A 12,447-nucleotide genomic window follows, 5' to 3' on the forward strand; every position below is an offset into this window, starting at 1 on the left:
TACTTCTCAGTATATATTTATGATTATCACATACATATTATTTTAGACACAAATGCATATATATATATATATATATACACACACACACAAAATTTGCGCACTGGGCCGTTGGCTTGGTTCTGTACCCCCAGAGCGTGTGAGCATTTCTTAAAGTATTTTAAAATGTGTTTAAAATGGATCCGTGACGTCAATTTTTTGCTCTCTGTAAAATTAGGCTATGTCGGGTTCCCTCTGCCTGTTTTCTATTGGGTAGCATACTACTTGATAGTGTATAAAAAGCTGCAGCCCTATTTATAACACCCCACGATGCAGGAAAGGAGCATTAATCTTGTGTGGTAGACGCTTTACATTCTTTTAGAGAGTTGCCAGCCACAGCGCTTTTGTGCGGGGGGTGGAGGGTGTTCTAACAATAGGAACAGGCATTGCCAAAGCCAGCCAGGCGTACCTCTGAGATCGCACCACCGCAGCACCTCCCTGCCTCTTGCCTCTCACCCTTCCTGTGGGCTGGGTACAGGCAGAAGCTGAGTGATTTTTGCACTCCTGCATCTGCCCTGAATTCTAAACAGACTTTAAAATCTTTTATCTTATCCTTGGGCAGAGCTTCCTCCGCCTCCACATTGCTGGGTTGGCATATCTTCACTGTGACATAACCAAAGACGTGTTATCCAGGGTGAAGATTCTACAAAAAGTGAACCTCCTACCCAGGTTTCCCCGGGAGGCCAAGACAAGCCTCCTCCTGCCTGTGGGGGAAGAGCTCCAAATTCCACTCTAGCCCGGTCTGCTCTGGTGACAGGCAGACCTGAAGGGAGATGATGTTGGAATTTCACACGGGGCTGTTCCATAGTTCTTGGTTTTGTGAAGTTATGACATGATCCTTATGAAACTCCAGGGTAAATTGTTTGTATGTGTGCTGTAGATACATATTTTTTTTTTATATTTCAAATTAACCTAACTACTTTATAGTAATTTAATTTCAGTATATAATTTCCCCAGTCGATGCTGGTCATGCGGTGAAAGACTTACAGGAACTTATAGGATGCATGCTTATTTGGGAAATTATTTTTTTCATTTTGTGTTTATGTATAATTATTATCAGTATAAATATTGACAGGTAACATTAATGTATCTGTACTTTACATATCAAAAAATTAATTTCCATATTAAAAATATAGTTGGTGTTAGGTTAAGACTGATTTCTATTTTATATCTAAATCAAGGAACAAATAACTTCAAGTAAAGGTTTGAATTACATCTAAATATCCAAGCCTAAAATGAGGTTATCTATAGCTTCTGATAAGTAATATTAGTAGCTACCATTACCTGAGCATTTTCTAAGGGCCATATTCCAAGAAGCTTATAGGAATTTTCTCATTTAATCCTCTCATCAACCCTGAGGTAGGTACTATTATTATTCACTATTTACAGACTAAGAATGGAGACACAGAGGGATAAAAACCACCTGTCCACGTTCATATGGCATGGAAATGGTAGGTCTACTAGTAAGTTCCAACCATAGTTAATTAATAGAGAGGTGATTATTCTTCATCACTATTTTCCTGCTGTTTCCTGCCATGCAGTAACACTCAGCTTAAATTCAGACCTGTGTGCTGTCGTATGTTGGGGTCATGAATGGTTGCTTGCATAGCAAACTCTTTCGCTTTGATGGATCTTAGAAACAGACATGTAAATTTCGATTCATTAATTTCTCTCTTGTCCTCCCATGCTAGTGAAATTAGATGGCTGACATAAAATAAGTTTAGCAAAGATATATACAAATAATGAATGTATTCTATAAGTAAAACATAGATCATCTTCTAGAATAACACAGTATACTAGTATTAATATATAGAAAAATGGATACGAAAATGAGACAGATTTTCAACTTTATATATTGGGCATAAAGGACAATTTTCATATATTGATTTCAGTATATCAAATGTGTCCTGAATATCCAATAGGAGGAAGATTAAATACCTAATAGTACACTTATAAAATGATGACAGAAACCATAGTCATTAAATTTATCTTTCTGGCCCAGCCGGTGTACCTTTATGGTTGAGCATTGTCCCATGAACCAGGAGGTCATGGTTCAATTACTGGTCAGGGGACATGTCTGAGTTATGGGCTCAATCCCCAGTAATGGGTCTGCAGGAGGCAGCCGATCGATGATTCGCTCTCATCATTGATGTCTTTATCTCTCTCTACCTCCCTCTCCTTTCCTCTCTCTGAAAATCAATAAAAACATATTTTAAAAAATTATCTTTCTGAGGAATACCTAATGACAGGGGAAACTGTCCGTGATATCATGCGAAGTGAAGCAGCAGGAACTTACGTGGATTATACCTTAGTGTTGCTATGTGTGCCTGTGCATGTTGTCTGTGTTTAGAGTCTCAGCTCAATGAGAAGCAAGCCTGACATGGTTTTACTTTTTCAGTCACTTTCCTTAATTTTGATCTATCACATGTCTGTTTCCTGTTGGGTAGTGGCTTCCTTACCACCTTTCTGCCCAGATCTTCTCAATTTTGTATTTCCAGAGGGACTGTTTGATTTAGCAGATTCAGTTCTATTTATAAAAACTCCCATGCCATAACCAAATTAAGATACGATTAGCCAGACCCTGGAGTCTAGAGTGAACGGTGGGGCACAGTTGGCTCTCATGCTGCTCCTCTGTCTACCTGTCCTTTCACCCAGGAGGTGGGGAACCATGGACGAATGGTGGGATGGAGGTGTTCTTGCCTTATAGACTTGGCAAGGCTGCGATGCTGTTCTTGGTAAATGATTGCTATTCTGGTTATCTCTGTGGGTCATAGGTGCTCTAACTGACCTTGTGCTCCCTTGGGGATTGGGAGTCCCTGATATCTAGCTGCATCTGCCAGCTCACCCCCAGTTGAAAACAAAAGGCTCCATTTCACAACAACATGTACCTCTTTTTTCCACATTGCTGCAGATGGTGATATTGTGTCCTCTCTTTTCATTTACATACCAACTACTAGGGCTTGAGGTCATATACAGAACCAATCTGACAACTAACATTCCTCTTGAAAACTCAGAGCTGCTGGGGCCCAGGCAGGTAGAGTTGGAGTGGGGTGTGGGGGCTCCTCTATATTTCTCTTCTCTGCTCAAGTAGCATAGGGAAGACTGGCAAGTCCATTGACAAAGCAGGCACCTAATTATGGAACAAAATGCTAGTCTCCCTTTTATGCCAATTGCTTGGCTATAGGGGTGTTATGGGCTGAATTTTATTACCCCTTCAAAAAATGTTGGAGTCTTAATCCTCAGTATTTTCGAATATAAGTAACCTTATATGGAGATAGAGTTTTTACAGAGGAAATTAATTTAAAATGAGGTCATTAGGATTAGGTGACCCTAATCCAATGTGATAGATGTCCTTATAAAAGGGAAAAATTTTAGGAATTTATAGAGACAGACACACACAGAGGGAAGCTGATATGAACAGAAACAGGAACAAGAGGGCCATCTGCAAACCAACAAAGGAGGCCTAGAACTGATTTCCCGCTCCGAGTCCTCAGAAAGAACCAATCCTGCAACACCTTGATATCAGCCTTCTAAGCTCCAGAACTATGAAATGACCAATATCTATAGTTAAGCCACCCAGTTTTGAGGTACTTTGTTACAACAGCCCTAGCCAATTAATAGAGGGAGGAAAAGAAAAACCTATTTTCTCCCCAAAGGACAGAGGATGCAATAGTAGAGATAATTTTCCCCATAACTGTTAATTTTAGAGATGACTTCCCCTCCTCTTTGTCAGTATTATTATATTGTTGGGATTGGCAGGGCAGGGGTAGGAGTTGGCATCAAGGAGTGATGGTTGAGACTTGAGCCACTTCTCTGAATTAGTGACTGACACTTAACCACCGGCAATTCTTCCAGTATACTTAGAAGTCAGGGTGTTTACAGAACATTTAGATCTCAGCTTCTGGAAGAACAGGAGGATTCTCAGAGTGCACCCAAAACTATTCCGTGTGTGTGTGTGTGTGTGTGTGTGTGTGTGTGTGTGTGTGAGAGAGAGAGAGAGAGAGAAAGAGAGAGAGAGAGAGAGAAAGAGAGAAAGAGAATACTTTTTTTTCCTGAGAGGATTAATAATAAGTAGCAGCAAGATCACTTTCCCAGCACTGTCCCCAACCAAATATTGTAAGAATACTCTGGGCAGCAAAAAAGAGAATCAAAGGGGAAACAAAGAGACCTTAGATAACTTAGCCTGTGTGTGAAGGATCCTTGTTCCTTTCCCCATCGAGTCTCAAGGGGTGGGTGGAAATAACAGAAACCACAGGTGGCTTTAGACAAAGTAGTTTCATGCTTCTATTCCTCAAAAGGTATACAAACCATAAGACCCTGGTGTTCCCAGCCCTAACAAGGGTGGGCAGATAGACCCGAGGCAGTCTCCTGATTTTCTGTGGGCTTGGTGAGCATGGAGGCTGCTGAGTGAAATTGGGATAGAACTAAACAGTGCTAAGAGAGGAATTTATAGCACTAAGTGCTTATATTAAAAGCTGTGATACATTTATACCATGGAATACTATGCAGCAGTAAAAAAGAAGGATCTCTTACCCTTTGAGACAGCATGGAAGAACCTGTAGAGCATTATGCTGAATGAAATAAGCCAGCAAGAGAAAGACAACTATCACATGATCTCACTCATATGTGGAATCTAAAACAAAATAAACTGATGAATTAAATAGATCCAGAGACACAGAAGCAGGGAACAGACTGATGGATCTCAGAGGGAAGGTGGGGGTGGGTAGGTGGATGGGAAGAGAATAACCAAAGAACTTATATGCATATATACATAACCCATGCACACAGACAATAGTGTGGTGAAGGCCTGGGGTGGGGAATGGGTGCAGGCTAGAAGGGGTCAATAGAAAAAAAAGAGGGACATCTGTAATACTTTCAACAATAAGATATTTTTTTTAAAAATAGAATGTCATATATTCCTCATTTTCCCTTTCTGTCTCTGAACCTCCCAATGTATGTGGAATTCCCATATGGATGTATGTACAAATTCAATTTAATTTTTTTGCTTTTATTGATTAAGGTACTACAAATGTGTCCTTTTCCCCCCATTGCCCCCCATCCTCCCACTCATGCCCTCACCCTCCAGTGTCTGTATCCATTGGTTATGCTTATATGCATGCATACAAGTCCTTTGGTTGATCTCTCCCCCTTAGCCCCACCCTCCCCTGCCTTCCCTCTGAAATTTAATTATTTTATCCTGAAAAAAAAAAAGAAATGATAAAAGATCTCCAATAAATACATCCCTACCTCAAGAAGATAGAAAAAAAGAGAAAAAAAATTAAAGCAAGCAAAGCTAAACAAATCTGAAGAAGTTTGGTAGTTTATATTTATATCATCATCCTGATTGTGATATTTTTCTGCAGTTTCACAGAATGTTGCCATCAACTGAAGCTGGATAAAGTGTTCATTGGAACTCTCTGTATTTATCCAACTGCATGTCAATCTATAATTACCTCAATACAATTTTCAGTTAAAAAAGTCATAATGAAGGTGACCACATAAATGTCCAGCCTTCTAATAGCATTATCACAGATGACAATGAGCAAAAATTTTGGGTTTGGCTTTTTAAAAGTTATCATGTCTACTTTAAAGAGATTATTACTAAAACATAATCTCTATTTTTTTAAAGATAAGTGTCAAGAGAACCTAGATATCTAAATAAGTTAATGATAGTATGGTATGCTAAGAATAATAAATCTATATATAAGCTAGGTGTGGCACAGAGAAAGGAACAGTTAACTTTATAGAGGTCAGGAAAGACTTCCTAGTGGTGTTATTTGAGGTTAATATACAAAAATAACTTTTGAGTTATTCAAGAAAAAACATCATTTCAGGCAAAGGGATATCAAAGCAAATGCATGTAGGAATAAATTATAAATCATTTCTTATCATTGGAGTGAATTATGATTGGGAAAAGGGGAGATGATCCCTGTGTCAAAGTAGAAAGTAGCTAGAATGAAAGGGTCTTCCTTGCCCTGTGGAAACTGAGGCATAAGGAAAACACAGTGACCGAACACACATAAAAAAAGTATGGAACAGCTGCTGGGGTTCAGAGGTCTCCTAAGTTCTCTATTATACGCTGGTTTATGGCAACCTGGAGCCTCACCATCAAGTCTAACAGCCCAGCTTAGGTGTTTCACCACATGGCTGCCCAGAGGTCATTTTTCCGTGACCCACATTCAACTTCCCAGTTCAGATAAAATTGACCATATTTATTCTCTATGTATGGGGAAGCTAGTGACCCTCATCCTTCCATCTGCTAGCAAAGGCTGAGACCTATTCTTTATCCTGGGTGCCCACTGCTATAAAATTTCTCCATCAGTCCTAGTACATTCACCCTTTTGTTCTCTGAGGTGGATCTGAATTTAAAAAATGTAAAGCAGTTGGTGTGTGAGTGACTGATATTCTAACCCAGTGGTTCTCAAATTTTAGCTTGCATCACAATTTCCTGAAAAGGTATGTTAAAATGCAGAGTATGTTAAAAAGGCAGATTGCTGGGCTCCATCCCCAGAGTTTCTGATTCAGTAGGCCTAGGGTGGAATCTGAGAACTTGCATTTCTAACAGGTTCTCAGATGATGAGGTTGTTCCCGTTCCGAAATCATGAGAACACCAATCTATAACACATTGAGGAGGAGTTATACCCAGAAAAGGAGCTTCTAACTTCAATAAATCTGTAATTGGGAAATGGTCAGAAAGGCAGCCTTCTTGTGTTCCTTATCTTCTGCTGGTATACCCACTGACCCATGGAAAGAGAGGGATGATGTTGTGGAAACAGAGTGCATAGCCGCCCCACCCCATCAGCCAATCCTCACCCCTAACTGTGAGCTTTATAAGCAACTTTGCACCTTCTACAGTAGCATAGAAACAGTGACGGTGGACTGAGAAGCTGCCATCACGTGGATGAATGGGGCCTCACCTTGTGCCAGGTATTGTGCAAAGGAGGTCACCTCATTTGAATCCTCATAACATATTTATGAGGAAGGTACTATTATTATGACATACAATGTGGGAGAGGAATAAAGAGGTTAGATAACAGCTGGATTTAGAATAAGTCGGCCTAATTCTGTGGCCTGATTCCTCACTATGGTGTTATTGCCTTTCATTTACAGACAAATGTTAGGCTGAACAGCAGTTGCTTAGTTTGTGGGTACAGTTTATTGCTCAGATAGTGTACCTGATGTGGAAGTTGAATCAGAAAGCAGAGGCCCTTTCTTCTCTCTCGGATGCAGCCTGATTATGTGGTAAGGCCAGCTTTTGCTGTTTAGAGACGTTCCCTAAACATCATTCAGCAATACTTGATACACTGATACCTTCTTCCATCCAGTCAGAAACAGGTAAACCACCAAATATAGTCATAAATATTAACTTTGTATTTTATTCCCCTTATGTCCTCGAGAAGCATTTGCACCTGTTGTGGAGAATCAAGTTGCCCCAAGGATTATGGTTGGGAGGATTACTTGTGTTCTGGGGCTCTTGGGATCCACATTTCCTCATAAAGGGAAGGTATTCTCTCTTAGGGGGAGGTCTCTGATCCTGCCTTTGACACTATTTTGGCACAAGTAATATTTAATTAAAACTATAAAGCATCAGGCTCAGAATATGAAGGTTCTGCTGAATTGTGGTAAGAGAGACACATCTGTACTTGATGCTGAGATGCACTGGAGATATAGGTTATATGAAATTACTGACTAATGACTTCAGTCCTCACAGCCCAATAAGGTTGTAAGGTATAATTTTCCTCATATTGTAAATAAGGAAACAGAATTAGAGAGAGTTGGAGGCCTTTCCTAAGGCTACACAAAGATTCAAAGTCTAATATCTGTCTTGAATTCTATATTACCTCTCATAACTTTTTACAACATATCTTTCAAAAAGTAAAAATGAAAAGAATTCGTGACTATTTCTTTATTCTCTAATGTTTGTTTTTCCCAGTTGCATACTAACTAATATGCACATTTTCTTGCTCACCTTAAATTAATTCCAAAAGAATTTCTAATCACAATAAGGTTAAGCTTTTAAGAAAGAACCGGAGTTAGTAAAGCAAAGAGAGTGGAGAAGCGTGATTCAAAGGCAGTAAAGAGAATGTGTAGAATCTTAAATTGAGAAAAAACTTGGCATGTCTACAAAACTTGAGAGTTGGTTAAAAGTGAGTGAAACAATTAGAAAGAAAAACAAAAGAAGTTGAAAAATAGGCAGGAGTCATTAGAATTTTTTTTTAATGATGCTTTATTTTAATCATGATTCTATGGGTCAGAGATTGGAGCTGTTCTCAACTAGGCATTTCTTGACCTGGACTCACTAGACATTACTCAGGTAGCCAGCACACTGATTGGACTGGATGGCCTAAGATGGCCTTTCACATATGTCTGCAATTAGTGCTGACTGTAGGCTGGATCATGCTCACCAGTAGACCCTGTCTTTGAGTTGCATAGACAAGGCTTGTTACATAGAGGTGACAGAGCAGCATTTCAAGACAGCAAGAGCAAATGCTGCAACCACTGCATTCTTTTGGTCAGAGGTAGTCACAAGACCAGTTCAAATTCCAGTGATGGAGAACAGGCTCTGCCTTTTGATGTGAGAAGTGGCATCTTTTATTTGGCCTTGGGAATTTTGAACTGAGCTTGAGTAGATTTTAAGTTGAGGAGACTTGGAGGCAGTGGGAAGAAGGTAAGGATGATAAAACCAAGGGATTTTGCAGCAGGAAGTAGAGGGAATGGTTTGGAGGGGGAAATGAAAAACAAGATTAGATGGGTTGTCAGTTGGAGCATAGTGTGGAGTATTTTTTTCTTTGTTACCATATTCTATGTTTCTCTTTGATGCTTCCAGGATCCTCCAGGATCCTCAGCTGTGTTTTTACCTTCTCTCTTCTAATGATCTCTTATTTTTAATTCCTATTCTACGTTAAAGAAATGGCTAATAGGGTTAGGACACTGTGGTAGGTATTATGACTATTAAAATATGTGTATGGGCTTTAAAATATACAGGCCATTTTTCCCCACTGAATCTCATATGTATTTAAAATGTAAAATTTGGCAGATCCAAAATGGCAGCAGAGTAGATAGATGTTACACTCACCTCTTCTCAGGACCAAACTGGAATTACAGCTAAAATATACAGCAACCAACCTGAATAACCAACTAAAGACTAACTGAAGATAAGTCTTATAACCAAGGACTTACAGAAGTCACATTGAGACTGCTGGGAAGGGCATTGATGTGAAAGGGTTGGCCCTGCTCCCATGGGCAGTGGCTGAGATTTTGGAGGGATATCTAAGGCTATAAGTTCCCCTGAGAAGGATGGGTTCTCAACCCCAAGCCAGGCTCCCCAACCCAGAGCACCGGAGCCAGCAATAAGCGCCCACATAACATCTGGCCATGAAAATCAGCAGGCATTCTGACTACCAGGGAGAGGCGAAAGTCTGCTAGAGACACCGCTGCTCTCTTAAAAGGCCAACACACAAAACCTCATTCCCAGCCACTCACTCTGGGCTCCAGCAGAAGGAGGGTGGAGCAGACCTTCCAAAAAGAAAACAAATGACGAAGTAGATTGAACGGATTTAATTTGTGTCTTCAGAGCATTTCACCCCAAAGTAGCACAATATACATGCTTTTCAAGTGAATATGGAACATTTTCTAGGATAGACCACATATTAGTACACAAAATAAATCTTAATAAATTTTAGAAAATTGAAATCACATCAAGCATCTTCTGTGACCATAATGGTATGAAACTAGAAATCAGTGACAAGATAAAAAACTTAAAAACACACAAAGATATGGAGGCTAAACAACATACTACTAAACAATGAATGGGTTAACAGTGAGTATAAGGAAGAAATCAAACAATACCTTGAAACAAATGAAAATGAGAACACAACAACCCCAAATCTCTGGGACACAGTGAAAGCAGTCCTAAGAAGCATTACAGGCCTATCTCAAGAAACAAGAAAAATGTCAAATAAACAATTTAGCATTTCACCTAAAGGAATTAGAAAAAGCAACAACAAACAAAGCCAAAAGTGAGTAGAAGGAAGAAAATAATAAAGTTCAGCACAGAAATAAAGGAAATAGATCCCCCCAAAACAAACAAACAAACAAAAACATCCCAATATTAAAGATCAATGAAACCAAGAGCAGGTTCTTTGAGTAGATAAACTAAATTTACAAACCTCTAATCAAATGTATCAAGAAAAGAAGAAAAAGAACCCAAATAAATAAAATCAGAAATGAAAGAAGTAACAACTGACAAAAAGAAATACAAAGGATTTTAAGAAAATACTTTAAACAACTATATTCCAACAAATTGGACACTCCAGATGAAATGGATAAATTCCTATAAACATTCAATCTTCTAAAACATAATTAGGAAGAATCAGAAAATATGAATGGAGATATTACAATATTGAAGCAATAATAATAATAATAAAGTCTCAACAAAATAAAGTCCTGGACCAGATGGCATCACAGTTGAATTTACCAAACATTCAGAAAAGAACTAACACCTGTCCTCAAACTATTGCAAAAAACTCAAGAGGAGAGAAGACTCCCAAGCTCATTTTATGAGGCCAGCATTGTAACATTATCCTAATTCCAAAACCAGATAAAGATACCACAAAGAAAAAATTATCGGCCAATATCCCTGATGAACATAGATACTAAAATCATCAGCAGAATGTTAGCAAACTGGATCCAGCAATACATTAAACATGATCAAGTGGGATTTATTCTAGGGATGAAAAGTTGGCACAATATCTACAAATAAAAAATGTGATATCCCACATAACAAAATGAAGGATAAAAATCACTTGATCATATAAATAAATATAGAAAAAGCATTTGATAAAATCTAGCACCCATTTGTGGTAATAACTCTCAGCAAAGTGGGGATAGAGGAAACATACCTCAACATAATAAAGGCTATATGACAAATCCACAGTCAACATCATACGCAATAAGCAAAAACTAAAAGTGTTTCCCTTAAGATTGGAAACAAGACAGGGATGTCCACTTTCAGCACTTTTATTCAATGTGGTACTACAAGTCCGAGCCACAACAATCAGACAAGAAGAAGAAGTAAAACGCACCCAAATTGGAAATGAAGAAGTAAAACTGTTACTATTTGCAGATGACATGATACTATACATAGAGAACCGTAAAGTTCCTATCAAAGAACTACTAGAACTGATAAGTAAATTTAGTAAAGTAACAAGATACTAAATAAATATCCAGAAATCAGTTACATTTTACATACCAATAATAAACTATCAGAAAGAGAAACTAATAAAACAATCCCATTCACAGTTGTTTCAAAAAATACGTAGGAATAAATTTAACCAAGGATGTAAAACACTTGTACTTAGAAAAGTATATGACACTGAAGAAAGAAATTGAAGAAGATACAAATAAGGGAAGCATGTTCCATGTTCATGGATAGGAAGAAGTAACATCGTTAAAATGACCCTACTACCCAAAGCAATCTATAGATTCAGTGCAATACCTATCAAGATACCAATGGTGTTTTTCACAGAATTAGAAAAATATTCCAATAATTTATATGGATCCACAAAAGACTCTAAAATAGTCACCAAATCTTAGGAAAGAACAGAGTTGGAGGAATCACGTGACCTGGTATTAAACTATACTATAAGGTCATAGTAATCAAAACAGCATGGTACTGGCATAAAAACAGACATATAGATCAGTAGAGCAGAATAGAAAGCCCAGATTGATATTTGACAAAGAAGGCAAGAGTATACAGTGGGGTAAAGATAGTCCATTTGGTGAATGGTTTTGTGAAAATTGGACAAATATGTGCAAAATAATGAAACTAGACCACCTTCTTACACCATACACAAGAATAAACTCAAAATGGGTTAAATACTTAATTGAAACTATAAAAATCCTACAAGAAAACATAGGCAGTAAAATCTTAGACATTTCTGGTAGCAGTACTTTTTCTGATATATTTCCTTGGGCAAGGTAAACAAAAGACAATGTAAACAAACAGGACTTCATCAAACTAAAAAAATTATTGCACAGCAAAGGAAACCATCAACAAAATAAAAAGGCAAATCATTGAGTGGGAGAACATATTCACCAATGATACATCTGATAAGGAGTTAATATTCAAAATCTATAAAGAATTAATTTAAATCAACACAAAAACAAAAAACAAATTAAAAAATGGTCAAAGAACCTGAATAGATACTTCTCCAAAGAGAACATACAGATGGCCAATAGACATATGAAAAGATGCTTAATCACCAGAGAAATGAACATTAAATGAGATAGCATCTCACACCTATCAGAATGGCTGTCATCAATAAATCAACAAATGACAAGTGCTGGCGAGGATGTGGAGAAAAAAGAACCCTCATGCACTGCTGGTGGGAATGCAGACTGGTGTAGCCA

General features: G+C 38.2%; 1 protein-coding gene across 1 annotated transcript in view; it reads left to right on the forward strand.

Annotated features, from left to right (window-relative positions):
• The window catches only part of ZNF385B (zinc finger protein 385B), a 349,071-nt gene that overhangs the window by 91,183 nt on the left and 245,441 nt on the right, over window positions 1-12,447 (forward strand). The gene's annotated exons all lie outside the window — the stretch shown is intronic.

The sequence above is a fragment of the Myotis davidii genome, unplaced genomic scaffold (assembly GCF_000327345.1).
Source record: "Myotis davidii unplaced genomic scaffold, ASM32734v1 scaffold370, whole genome shotgun sequence".
Classification (NCBI taxonomy): Eukaryota; Metazoa; Chordata; class Mammalia; order Chiroptera; family Vespertilionidae; genus Myotis; species Myotis davidii.